Source organism: Cricetulus griseus, assembly GCF_003668045.3.
Source record: "Cricetulus griseus strain 17A/GY chromosome 1 unlocalized genomic scaffold, alternate assembly CriGri-PICRH-1.0 chr1_0, whole genome shotgun sequence".
Lineage (NCBI taxonomy): Eukaryota > Metazoa > Chordata > Mammalia > Rodentia > Cricetidae > Cricetulus > Cricetulus griseus.
In genome coordinates this window covers 201,814,801-201,829,078 of record NW_023276806.1, presented here as the reverse complement: position 1 = coordinate 201,829,078, position 14,278 = coordinate 201,814,801, and the positions used below count along the sequence as shown (strand labels likewise).

Genomic DNA, 14,278 nt, shown 5'->3' with positions numbered 1-14,278 from the left:
CCAGAAATTAATTAGGATGAAGTTATGTGCACGCACACACACATGTGTATATGTGTATGTACAATCAAATATGAGTATATGTTTATCTACTGTTCCTTTGTATTATGTGTTAATATAAGAATCTAATTGTAAACCAGCACTTTCATGTTTCTTCAAGATAAATGATCCTATTGTTTCTGTCTGACTTACAGTTATGGCCCACATAATTAAGTGTGGCAATTGAAAATACTTACTGTGGCTTTGGTCCCAGGTCAGTTCTTAGGTTATCCAGGCACATAACATCAAAGATTTCTTTGAGACTAGTGTTTCCTTGATATAACAAAATACAAAAGATAATGAACACAAAAAGTGTATTTGAGCTCCCAGTGACTGTGGTTCCAATCCATAACCAATTTGTTCTGTTGCTTTGGGCCTGTGGTGTTGAGCCACATCCTGGAGGAATGCTTCACAGAATGAAAATTGCTTACATAAGTATTTAGAGAAGAGAAGAGAGCAAGAAGGGGACCAGGGTCCCACAGTGTCCTCCACAGTCATGCCCCCAATGACCTAAATGCCCATGCAGCCCTACTTCATAATAGTCTCTCAATAGCATGCTCATGGGATCATGTCTTTAATACATGGCCATTTGGGAAACTCTGAAGGTACAAACTACAGGAAGGCCACTTTTCCCCAGATAAGCTTGCTATGAGGTGCCAGGTTATGTCTGCCCTTCGGTCATTTTTCTTCTATTTGCTCAAAATGGAGTAGAACTCACACTGTTTCTGGAAAATGCTGTCACTAGTTCTTATTTATCTGTACTGGCAAGAGGTTCTTCCTTTTCATGTGATTTTTGACAAGATAGGTGTTGAGTAAGTAATTCACTGGAAATCTACATGAAAGAAATCAGACTGATACTGAAGTTATCAACATAAACCTGAATTAATTTGGAGGTCCATCTTCACGTATCTTCAACAACTGAAAGGTAATTCTTTCAAAACTGACAAATACTTGTGAGAAACCATCTCAATTGCCTTTTACACATCTGCAAACACAGAACATATACATACGAAGATGCTCTTGAGTGAGACTGCGCACTGGGAACTTCACTGCAGTCCTTCAAGCACTCTGAGATTTCCATCTTCTAGCATTATGAAGTTAACTGAAAGTCTTCTGAAATACTTGTTAAAGGATCTCCGCATAGTTGGTTCACAGTACCTGCTGACTGAGACTAAGGAAAAATAGAAAATCTGGTCTTTGGCTATTTACAAAAATTACATTCCATTGAAGATATTTTGTTTCTTTAAATCTTTTTTTAAAACAGTTCAGGAGAAAATCAAATCCCATTTGGAAAAAAAAAACAAACAAGCAAACAAACAAAAGCCCCAACAACAACAAAAACCTAAAAAGTTACAAGCAAACATTAGTAATACAGGTTGACTTCCCTGATCCTGGGAACATTGCTCTTGCTATCTTCGCATCTTGTTCTATATTAGTAGGAAACAAACACAGAGGCTCCCTATGGGCAGTAATTAGCATGTGCCCAAGGGCTGGAGATCATTTCCATAGAGTCTTGCATCTTCCCATCTCCAACCTCCCAGCTAAACAAGAGACAATGAGGCACCTGATTGCACTGGGGGTGCTTCCTTCCTTCCTTTCCCCAGTCTCTACCCCATCTCTCCTGTGAGATTGCTGCCTTCCTAATTTTCTCTTCCTTGTCTCTATTGTTTTTTTTTATCTTTTTTTCTTTTCTTTCAGGTGATCTCTCAGTGTTTTAAACATCTTCCTTGTTTGTTGTCCTCCAGGTGTCTTTTCTAATTATATTATCTGACATTTGCCATTTTTTTTGTCCCCAGTGTTATCTGCCATTCCACTTGCAATTTCATTTTCTCTTCTTGCCCAACACATAATAATTGTACACCTCTACAGTATAAACCATGGAAATTTAGTTCACGTCTGCAAGATGTAATGATCAAATCAAGATAATTAGAGGTTGCAGATGCTTATTATTTCTTCCTGTTTGGAGCCTTTGGACTCCTTCTACTTCTGCATAAAGATGAGTTGTTACAAACTATCATCACCATACTGTACTATGGGACACATTTCTCCTGACAGAATCCTGGTCACCTATTATCTGACTTCCCTCTGTACCTATTCTCTTTAGTCATGCATTCTGGAGCAGAGCAACTAATCTATTTCCAATGATTGCAACTTTTTTTTTCATTATAGTATAAAATGCAGTCTCACTCAGAGGCACACACACATCATGCTTCTTTGGCCCAGGGTATACTTGTTAGTTTTTATGCCAGCTGGACATCAGTCATGGTTACCTGGGAAGAAGAGAAGCAGGGGTCTTATTTGAGAAAATTATTTCAAAGGAGTAGCCTGTAGCCAAGTCTCTAGAGCATTTTCTTGATTGAAGATTGATGTTGGGTGGCCCAGCTTACTGTGGGCAGCACTAATCTATTTATTATTTATTTATTTATTTATTTATTTATTTATTGTATTTTCGACAGGGTTTCTCTGTATTGCTTTGGAGCCTGTCCTGTCACTCACTCTGTACACTAGGCTGGCCTCGAACTCACAGAGATCCACCTGCCTCTGCCTCCTGAGTGCTGGGATTAAAGGCATGTGCCACCAAGCCTGGCAGGTGGCACGAATCTTGCGCAGGTGGTCCTGGGTGTTATAAGAAAGCATGCTGAACAAGCCGTGAGTAAACAAGCTCATATAGTCAGCACTCTTCTATGCCTCTGCATCTGTTCCTGCATCCAACTTCCTGCTTTTAGCTCTCTCTCTGACTTCCTTGGATGAACTATGATGTGAAAGTGTAAGCAAAATAAACCCATTTCCTCACCAAACTGCTTGGTGGTATGAACTTTATAAAAGCAATGAAAACTCTAAAGCAACTGAGCAGCCTTCTCTTTTATGCCTGTTGCCTTCCTTCCCGGTCATACCTCCAAGATTATCTACGACTAGGCTTTCCTCATCCTGTATGACTTTAGTATCCTAGGTAACATTGCTCACTCCTACTGCTCCCAGAAACTTTTAAAACAGCTTTCACAGGAAGGCCTAATACCTTTTCTGACTCAAGGTTGACTTCCAAGAGAAAACCAATGTTTTTCAAGATAGAAATCCTAAATGGTTCCCCTCTTGAAACAACAACAATGATGGTTTACTACCCAAGCTATTCTGAAATGCCTAGCCTATCTAGCATGAAAGACAGGAATATTCTATTTCAAATTAAGATAAAATTAAGAACACAAGGAGGTAAGTGACTAAATTAGCTTTGATTGAAATAATGACTAACATGGCTGATGCCTGATTGCAGCATAGAAGCCAGAGTATCAAATCTTCAAAGACAAGGTGAATGAGAAAGAAATACTCTCACTAGAGCTAGGTGAAGATTTTAAAGAAACTTGTCTGTCTAGAAGCTGGTGTCCCCCTGTACACTTATAACCATTAACAAGTTTGTACATGGATCTTTCAATTACATTGTAACTATTGTTGTATGAAGAAAATGAGGGTGGCAATTTTAAGTTAAAATAGTCTTGAATTTAGTTAAAAGAAGGGAACTTTAAGGAATTGAAAGGCTAAATATTAAAATTAATCAAAACCAGACTGATATGCCAACAAGGATCAGGGAAAGTTCTCCTCCAGATGAAGAGCTACAGGCAAATGAGGGCTGCCAAGAGAGGGAGAATCAGTCTTTTCCAGGGACATTAAACCTCTATAGTTTATCCAATTTCAAGTGGCCAGTCTTAAACAAATGTACAAAATGATCAGCACTAAACAGAAGTGTTTACTTGCATGTGAAGTGTGATTTGTGTGTGTGCATGAGTGTTTGTGTGTGTGTGTGTGTATAACTAAAATTCAAAAAGAGTTTGTGAATTTGAGCAGCCATAGTTGAAAACATGGGAAGAGTTGTAGCAAGGAGAGGAAGTCATGTGAATTATGCAAAAAAAAACAGTACTCATAAATGAAATTCTAAAAATTAAATTTAAAAAAGCAAAATCCATGGTGTAATGAAAGGGACATAAAGACATGTGCATAGCCAAAAGAATTGATTAGGTCCAGAGAGAAAGAAATCAATAATGTGGAAGCTTAGATGAGATAGTGAAAGAGCAAAAGGAGGACCCTGCTCTTCAGATTTTTAGGAAGAATAGTGGCCACATTGAAGATATGACAATTAAAGGCTTTTCAGAACTGGCAATGCACATCAGGATTTAGTCCCAGGGCTCCCAATGTATCCTCAAAGCCATAAATGATAATTTCCTCAAAACACAATAAATTTTTTTTCAGATAAAGGGGCAGTGAGCTATTTAAGTGGTTAAAGGCCCATCAAACCTGTTGACCTGAGTTTGAGTTCAGAGACCCTAAAATGGTTTGAATGAGACGTCCCCACACCTGTGGGGCATTTGAATACATGGTCCCAGTGGTTGGTGCTGTTTGAGGAGTCTTAGGGGTACAGTGTTGCTGGAGGAATTATGTTAATATGGTTCAGCTGTGAGTTTCAAAACAGACTCACCATTGCCAGTTAAAGATTGCCTGTTTGTGGTTTGACATGGTAGCTCTCGGCTTCCAGTTCCAGGTGCCATGTCTGCTGTGGCTGTCTCCACCCTTATGATCTCTAACCCTCTGAAACCATAAATACAATGTGAACTTTGCTCTGTAAGTTACCTTGGTCATGGTGTTTTATCATAGCAACAGAAAAACAATGAATACAGACACACATGGTGGAAGGAGAGAACAGAGTTCCAAGGGTTGTCCTCTGACATCCACAGGCATGCCATGGCACACTCCCACATTTCAGGTAGACTGGGTCACTCTGCGTTTAGTCAGCATGGCACATCCCCTCTCTTACCTTTGACCTGTCAGCTCCTCCCCTCAGAAGGGTCTTTTGTTCTCCATCTTCTCCCATCCTTTCCCTAATCCTAAACATCCTTTGTACTGCTTTTGCAATGACATCTCTCAGAAAGCTTCCCTTAACCTCCAGGTCTGACTTAATCCCAAGCTCACCGCTCTGTACGTCATCTCACAACTATCACTGTAGTCACGGACACCTCATTGGACTAGGATATGCAAAGACTGGGGTAGTATCTGCTAAGAACCTGAACCATAGTCACTATTGAATAAATAACTAAATGTTTAAAATTAATGAAAAAGAGTTAGAAAAAGACTATTAAATATTCATAGTCTCAAATTAGGATACTCATCATGAGATGAGAGTATTTCTTCATGATGGAGCCCTATTCACCAGACTAGGGAGTTACTGGAAAAATATTTAGAAAATTCATATAGAATATATATACATTATATATATAATATATTATTATATATTACTATTATATATTATTATATAATTATAAATAATATATTTATTACTTCGATTAAATATTTGAAAGGTACAAATTATGTACTTTAAAGAAGCTATGCAATGCAATCTGTACTCTTTGCATTGAAAATTAATTTCCTGATTTTACATCAACTTCTCTTTGAAGAGCTTCCTTCCTTTGTCTCAATGTACTGGATGGTGACTTTCAGAGAGAGGAAACTGGCTTCTCTCAACCCCCCACAACTCACCTGACAATGCATTATAGGTGCTGTTAGTCTTCTAACATTTTCCAACAGACTCGCTGCCTTCAGCAAAGCACTGGCTTTATACAAATGCAGTCAGTGCCACAGTCTTGCCTTCATAAAACCTGGGTGCCAAATCTGCCCACAGCATGAATTTGTGAGTTGAGGGAGAACACTGGTATTCATTCCTCTGCAGGTCTCCTCAGAGAAGTGGAAGGGTCAGATGATGGTAATTCTGTCTCCATCAAATGCCTATCAAAAGCAGGCAAATTGGGGGAACAGAAAAGGTAGCAAGAGACATGTAAGAATAAAAGAAAAATGCTAGGCTTTCATAACTGATGACACTTTGATAACAGAGTCCTCACAGACCATTATGCCTTATCCAGCTCTCTGCAGCTGAAAGGACGGCAGTCCTGCTGCTGTGGCAGACACATGTGTCTACTTGAAGAATGCAGACTCATGACAGCCTTGTACTTTTACAGGAGAGCTGGTAAGGCATATCTATGCTGGTAGCTCCAACCCTGAGGATAGTAACAAGTAGAGGAATGTGTAACACAGAGTATAGATTGCTGAATCCAACTCTCAGTATTCTGATCAACTAGGTGATTTTTTTGTTCATTTTCCTTTATATTCTTGTTGCTGTTGTTTTGAGATAACGGCTTGCTGCATAGTGCAGGTAACCTTGAACTCATTGCAACCATCTGAGAATCCCAGGGCTTTAGATTATATAACCTGTTGTTTGACTTTTGCTGGGGAGATGTAAACATATGTCTATTTATCCCATCGAGGAGAGAAATTTTTCACCCAAGTCGAATGCAGTGAACCAATGGGTTCATTGAGCTTCCTTCCTGGAACATGGGTGACTCAAAGAATATAGCTACATTACCAAAAGCCTGCCTGGACACAGTGGCAAATCACAAAACCTTGAGAATCAAGTTCAAATCTCTAGAATTCACATAAAAAACAGGGTGTAATTGTGCTCATTTATAACCCCAACACTGTCTGAGGTGGAGACAGGAGGCTTGCTAGCTACCAGATTAGCTCCAGATTCAATGAAAGCCTTTCTCACAGGGATTTAAGTGGACAGTGATAAAGCAGAACACCCAGCACTTTCAGTAGTTTCTGTGCACACACATGGGAGCCCACACCTGTACACACATGTGCATACAAAAGGCACATATTACACTCACACACATACACATAACACATACACACATACACAAGAAAACGTTCTTTTATGTGCACCTATATATTTATCTCTTCTTGTGGTTTTGATGCCTCCCTGTAAGTCTGAGTTTTCAAGTTCTAAGGATTCCCAACACTCAACAAATTCAACCCTTTGAATTTGTCCTTCTGGTCTGCTAGCAGTGGATCAGCAGCTGTTATTATCTGAAAATTCTGTATTGTCTTCCTTTGAGGGGGTTGGGGGAACAAAAACAAAACAAAACAAAACCCCATATATTCTTTCTGGAGACAAAAATGCCAGTGGAAAGGATATACTTTCAGCATTATAAGGAATTTATTTTGATGGCCCTCCTTGCCTTTGGTGTATTTAGTGAGAAATCAATCATCTTTGAAACACCATTTCCTGTACATATTATTCTATCACCTTCATCCCCAACACACACACACACAAAACTCTCTGGCTTTCAAAATTTTCTCATCTTAGTTATAGCATTTTATAATCTATATACTTATGGCTTCCTATGTATTCATTTAGCTAAATTTCCTCTGGTATTTTTAAACATGAGTTTGTTCTTCAAGAAACTTGATAAATTTCATATATTTTCAGCATATGCTGTTTTCTATTTTCTCCCTTTTTGTCAGCTGAGAGACCACATAATACCTATATCAGACAGCTTTGTATCAGTCCTTATATCTCGGAATGTCTGTTCCTTATCTTCAACCATTTTCTCCTTCAAATTGCATTGATGTGTCTCATGCTCAATATTTTTTCCCTGTTTTCTTCCCATGCACAGCTCTTACACTCTTCCCTTTTTTTCCTTCTTTCCCAAGTCTTCTCTCCATTTCTTTTCTCTTCTCTGTTTTTGTTGTTCTGGGCAACAAGCCACAGACCTTGCAAAGGTTGGCAAGTGTTCAACTCCTGATCTATATACCCAGCCCCAGTTCAACTGTGTTTTCATCATTTCCAATACACTGTTAAATGTATCACATTACACTGTTTAATCTCCAGCTCAAAAATTTACACTAGATCACCATATCCTGGTCCAGATCTCTGGTAGAAGCTTTCCACCCCCATCAGAGGCCAGGCCAGTTCCCAGAAAGCCTGGTGAGCCTCCACCCATCCACCAACCTGCTTTCATCCACCCAATTTAACCCCAAGTGCCCCTCCTCTCCTCATCACCATATCCCATGGCGCACACCTCTGTTGGAAGCCTTCTACCCCATCAGAGACCAGTCCAACTCCCCGAAAACAAGGCATAACCTCCTACCTCATCAAAATCCAAACCAGGATCCTGAACCTCAGAGGACACCTGGCCAGATCAGAGACCACACTCACATCCCCATACTTGAAAAGCAAACCCTTACTGAACCAGAGGCCATCTAGGCCATCAGAAGTCCAGTCCCCAATGTGGGTAGAGACGCTCTACTCAACCACAGGCCATGACAGCCAGAAGACTAGAGAGGAAAGCGAAACCAAGGAAGAAAACACCCATCCAACAATGACAAATCCAGAAATTGGCAACCTAGACCTATAATTACTCCAAATCCAGAAGCCTAAACGCAAGTGTAAGAAAACAAACAACAACAGCCAGGTAAATATGTCACTGTCAAAGGCCAGCCATCCTACTACAGCAAGCCCTGAATAGTCCAACACAACTGAAGCATAAGAAAACAACCTTAAAGCCAACTTTATTATCATAGAGATTTTAAAAGAGAAAAATGAATAAATGCCTTAAAGAAATTGAAGAAAAGACAATCAAAAAATTGGAGGAAATCAATAAATCTCCTAAAGAATTTCAAGAAAACAAAGCAAAAAGCAGACAAACAGTTGATGCAAACGAATAAAACAGTTCAAAACCTGAAAATGGAAATAGAAGCAATAAAGAAAACACAAACTGAGGGATTCTGGAAAGGGAAAATCCAGGTAAGTGAATAGAAACAACAGATGCAAGCATCACACACAGAATATAAGAGATGGATGGAAGAGAGAATCTCAGGCATTGAAGACATGACAGAAGAAATAATACATGGGTCAAAGAAAATGTTAAATCTAAAAAAAATGTAACACAAAATATCCAGAAAATCTGGGACACTATAAAAAAACCAAACCTAAGAATATTAGGAATAGAAGAAGAAGAATCCCAATTCAAAGGCATAGACAATATATTCAACAAAACCATAGAAGAAAATTTTCCTAACATAAAAAAGGAGACGCCTATACAGGTACAAGAAGCTTACAGAATACCAAATAAATTGGAACAGATTAGAAAGACCTCTTATCATACAATAACCAAAATTCTAGAGACACAGAACAAAGAAAGAATACTAAAAGCTACAAGAGAAAGGGGCCAAACAACATATAAAGACAGACCTATTAGAATTACACCCTACTTCTCAATAGAGACGCTACTAAAAGCCAGAAGGGCCAGGACAGATGTTCTGCAGACTAAGAGACCACAGTGTGAGCCAAGGCTATTATAACCCAGCAAACTTTTCAATCACCATAATGGAGAACACAAGCTAGTCCATGACAGAGACAAATTTAAATAGTATCTATCCATAAATCTAGCCCGACAGAAGGTACTAGGAGAAAAACCCCAACCCACGGTTAACTATAGACAATAATCTTGCACTAGCATAACCCAAAGAAGGAAAACACAAGAACACTAGCACCACCACCAAGAACTACAACAAAATGACAGAAAATAAAAATTATTGGTCCTTGGTATCTTTCAAAATCAATGGACTCAATTACCCAATAAAAAGACATAGACTAACACAATGGATGCAAAAACAAGACCCATCCTTCTGCTGCATACAAGAAGCAAACCTCAACATCAAAGATAGATATTACCTTATAATAAAGCATTGGAAAAGATTTTCTAAGCAAATGGCTCCAAGAATCAAGCCTGTATAGCTATTCTAATATATAACAAAATAGACTTCAAGCAAAAATTAATCAAAACAAATAGGGAAGAACACTTAACACTCAAAAGGAAAAAATCCACCAAAATGACATTCCAAATCTTACCATCTATGCCCTAAACACCAGGGCACTCTCATTTGTAAAAGAAACAATACTAAAGCTTCAATCACACATTGACCCTCACACACTGATAGTAGGGGATCCCAGTAGCCCACTCTCACCAATGGACAACTAAACAGAGAAATGCTGGGGCTAACAGACTTATGAACCAAATGGACCTAACAAATAGCTATAGGACATTTCACCCAAACACAAAATAATACACCTTCTTCTCAGTACCTCATGGAAAATTCTCCAAAATTGACCACATACTTGGTCACAAAGCAAGTATCAATGGATGCAAGAAAATCAAAATAATTCCCTACATCCTATCAGACTCCCACTGATTAAATCTGGAATTCAAAAACACCAGAAACATGAGAAAGCCTACAAGCTCATGGAAACTAAACATCTATCTACTGAATTACCACTGGGTCAAGGGAGAAATAAAGGAATTAAAGACTTCCTAGCATTTAATAAAAATGAATGAACAATTTACCCAACTTATGGGACACAATGAAAGCAGGGCTACAAGGCAAGTTCATAGCAATAAGTGCCTTCATAAAGAATTTGGAGAGATTTTTATACTAGCAACCTAACAGCAAACCTAAAAGCTCTAGAACAAAAAGAAGCAAACAAACCCAAGCAACATGGACAGCAGGAAATAATCAGACTGAGCCCTGAAATCAACAAAATAGAAAAACAGAGAAAAATACAAAGAATCAATTAAGCAAAGAGATGGTTGGTTGAGAAAAACAACAAGATAGACAAACCCTTATCCAAATTATCAAAGGATACAGAGAGAATATCCAAATTAACAAACTCGGAGACAAAAGGGGGCACACAACAGACACTGAGAAAATCCAGAAAATCATTAGGTCATACTTCAAAAACCTGTACTCTCAAAAAAAAAAAAAAAAAAAACCAGGGCTGGGTGGTTTTAAATTCTACCAGACTTTTAAAGAGGAGCTAATACTACTACTCAAAGTATTTTACAAAATAAAAATAGAGCATTGCCAAATTCTTTTTATGAGGGCACAGTCAACCTGATACCCAAACCACACAAGTACTCAAGAAAGAAAGAGAATCACAGACTGATTTTCCTTATGAACACTGACGCAAAAATACTTAATAAAATGCTGGTAAACGGAATCAAAGAACAAATCAAAAAGATCACCCACCATGACCAAGTAGGCTTCATCCCAGAGATGCAGGGATGGTTGACACACAAAAATTTGTCAGTGTTATTCACCTTATTAACACACGGAAAGAAAACAAAAACTACATGATCATCTCATTAGATGTTATAAAAGCCTTCGACAAAATCCAACACCTCTTTATAATAAAAGTCTTGGAGAGTTCATGGATACAAGGTACATACATAGTATACAGCAAGCCAACAGCCAATATCAAATTAAATGGAAAGAAAATATAAAGGAATACTTCTAAAACCAGCAGTGAGGCAGGGTTGTTCACTCTCTTGATAGCTAGTCAGAGTACTTCAAGTTCTAGCTAAAGCAATAAGACAGCTAAAGAAAATCAAGGGTATAGAAACTGGAAAGGAAGAAGTCAATGTATCATTAGTAGAAGATGATAAGATAGAATATGTAAACAACCTCAAAAATTATACCAGGGATTTCACTCCTAAATAAAGACCTCCGGAGGCTCAGGCCCCCAGGATCTAAGCCCAGGACCGAAACCACCCCAATTACCAGGCAGAGTCGGAAAGCTTGATACAAACAGCAAGAGGTTTTATTGCAGTTGTTTAACGAGCTAACCCCATGTTAGCTCAGGCCTTTCATCCATCCACCATGGCGGATGGCTGGGAAAGATGACAAGAAGCCACTGCATAGAGATCTCATAGGGCAGTATAAGGGGAGTGTCCAGGGGTACCCACAGGCTCAGGATTGGTGTGCCTCCAGGCTTGGAGGGCTTGCCCTGTATTGATTGGTCAACTGGTTGTTATGGCCCATAGGCACTCTCAGGGCAGTTGCTATGCTCTGCACGTCATTGCTGTACACTTGTCCATAAAGCATGCCCAGAGCCATAAAGCATAGCACCACCAGCTAACTTCTGATTGGTTCCTTGCCACGAGGCAGGCACCTGATCTCCTAGTGACCAAGGCAAGGTCATGGCAAGCCCATGTTATGGCTGCCGAAATGGGGAGCTGGTCCCTTCACTACAATTGATAAGTATCTTTAGTGAAGTGGCTGGATACAAGATTAACCCTAAAAAATCAGTAGCCCTCCTATATACAAATAGTATAGAAAGAAATCAGAGAATCAACACAATTCACAATACTCAAAACTAATACAAAATATCTTGATGTAATTCTTACCAAGCATGTGGAAGATTTGCATAACAATACTTCAAGTCTTTAAAGAAAGAAATTGGAGAAGATATCAGAAAATGGAAAGATCTCTCATGCTCATGGATTTGTAGGGTTAGCATAGTAAACATGGCCATCTTCCCAAAAGCAATCAGCTAAGATGCTTAAAGTCTCCAGGGTTTTTTCAGAAAGCTGATTTTTACTCTATGATGCTCCATCTCTGTAATTCTTTCTTATTGGGGGTAAACTCTGAGCTATTTAGATATCCCTTACTTCTGCCCCTTGGCTTTTCAACTAAAAAACTACAGCAGTTTTGTGTTTTAGTCTTGCTACCTCGTTACTACTCAAACTAGGGTGAAAAAGTAAAAAGAACACAATTTCTCAATGGCTTGGCAGGGATTCTATTCTGAATTATTCTTCAGTATCTTTACAATATTGTTCAGATTTTATAACTTTTTTGTGGGTGGAAAGAGGATAATGGAATTTAACCCATCTCAATGGTATCAGAATTGGAACACCTGTTCTCCTGGTAGGCTGAAGCATATTTTTATGAAACATCATTGGTGAGTGAAAGGTTCAGGCATTATGCTGGCCTGCCCCTGTTACCTGGTGGAACAGGCAGTACCCTGGTCAGCCCAAGGTTCCATGGGAACTAAGTCTGAACCTAGGTGCAGAGGACCCCTTTAAAAGACAGATCCCTGCCCATTTACGCTCTCTCTTCCTCTCTTCTCCCACCTACACTCTCTGCCTCTCTATGGCAACAGGCCATGGCAGTCAGCCATTACCCCTGTTCCTCCCCTCTCTTACTCTCCATACTCTGCTGGGTCCTTATAATAAACTAGTCAATATGTTTCATCTTAAAGCTTTCTCTTTTCCTTTTTTAAATAAAAACATAATATTAGCACCTGACTTGGTTTAGGCTCTCTCTGGAAACTCTTGCAGCTTGCTGGTGGGACAGGCTTTCTCTCTAATTCTCCTGCCAGGGGCACGGGGAATTTCGGGGATCCTAAAATCTGAACTCATAACTGTAAGGGAAGCTGTAGCCACGCCTACTTAGGGGCTGGCTACATGTGTGCCTGACCATGCTTGAAAGGGTGTGGTCAGGGTAATGTAGAGTGAGACTTTCAGGGAACTGCATTTTCTCTTTCGGTTTCACTTTGGGACTTGCTGGACAGACTGCTGCCACACCGACTGGCTAGGTTGCTCTGTAAGTAAGGCTTTTCCCTATTAAATACCCTTGTATTTCTACCTGACTCCGTATTGGTAATTTCCCACTATATCTGTTTGTCAGGAGCAGGATATTGGAAACCTACACCCCATTTGGGACAGGCTGTGGGTCCCACCCTGCCTACGGCCTTGGCGGGGAGAGGTCCCTCTCTTCACAGGTGTTCCCAGCTCCCAGCCGACGCGTTGTCACTGAGCTGCTCCCAGCTAGGAGACTCACACAGACCTCCTACGGTTTTACCACTGTGAGCTCGGGACCAGCTCGGACTGCTGCCTACCCACACCCGGAGGCCTTCAGCCCTTGAACCGAGTAGGTCTTGGCTTTCAGCAGGTTCCGTGCAGTGGCCTTAAAGCCGCACCTCATTTAGTGGTTGCAGCTGCAAGGCCGTATACCCTCTAAGATAAGCTCAACCGCTTTTGTGATCTCTCCACAGCTGCCACCCACCACTGCCAAACGCCACCGACTGAGCACCTGTGCCACCCACTGGTTAAAGACAGTTACTGCATCTGGAGTAGAAATCAGATAAAATTATGGCTGAATATTTATCATTTGCTAAAATTGGTAATATTTTTGCTTATTACGTGAATTCACTGTTTGAGGAGGATGCTAATTTGCCAATTACTGTCCTATATTCCGTAATGGCAATTAGCTTGCTGGTACAAATAATACTATTAGCCAGAGGTCTCAGGAACAGGGACAGAGATAACCTCACCACCTGCTTGCAGGAAATAACAGCTTTACGAAATGAGGTTTTGGAGAACAGATTATGTCAGATCACAATTGTGCAGCAAGTGGAACAGAAATTGGATGATAAGCTTGGCTCTGTGTCCATACACTAAAGACAGAGCTGTCTGTTACCCAAGATGAGATGCAGTGTGTTTAAGTCATGTCTGAGGCCTTAGAGGCTAGGCTGTCAGAAGACCGTGATGAGATAAAGAATATCTGTAGCCAGCTAGAAACTCAG

The 14,278-nt window shown here is 39.8% G+C and overlaps 2 long non-coding RNA genes across 2 annotated transcripts in view; one reads left to right on the top strand and one right to left on the bottom strand.

Moving 5' to 3' along the window:
* LOC103163633 overlaps positions 1–14,278 on the bottom strand; it is a 39,920-nt gene that overhangs the window by 14,985 nt on the left and 10,657 nt on the right. The window contains exons 4-7 of the long non-coding RNA XR_003480291.2: positions 5,557–5,802; positions 4,502–4,611; positions 1,047–2,306; positions 234–309 (exon numbers count right to left, since the gene is read on the bottom strand). This is a non-coding gene — a long non-coding RNA (uncharacterized LOC103163633). The remainder of the gene's footprint in view (positions 1–233; positions 310–1,046; positions 2,307–4,501; positions 4,612–5,556; positions 5,803–14,278) is intronic.
* On the top strand, positions 13,252–13,807 carry LOC113832830. Its single transcript, XR_003480295.2, has 3 exons — positions 13,252–13,296; positions 13,381–13,623; positions 13,748–13,807. It is a non-coding gene; the product is annotated as an uncharacterized LOC113832830 (long non-coding RNA).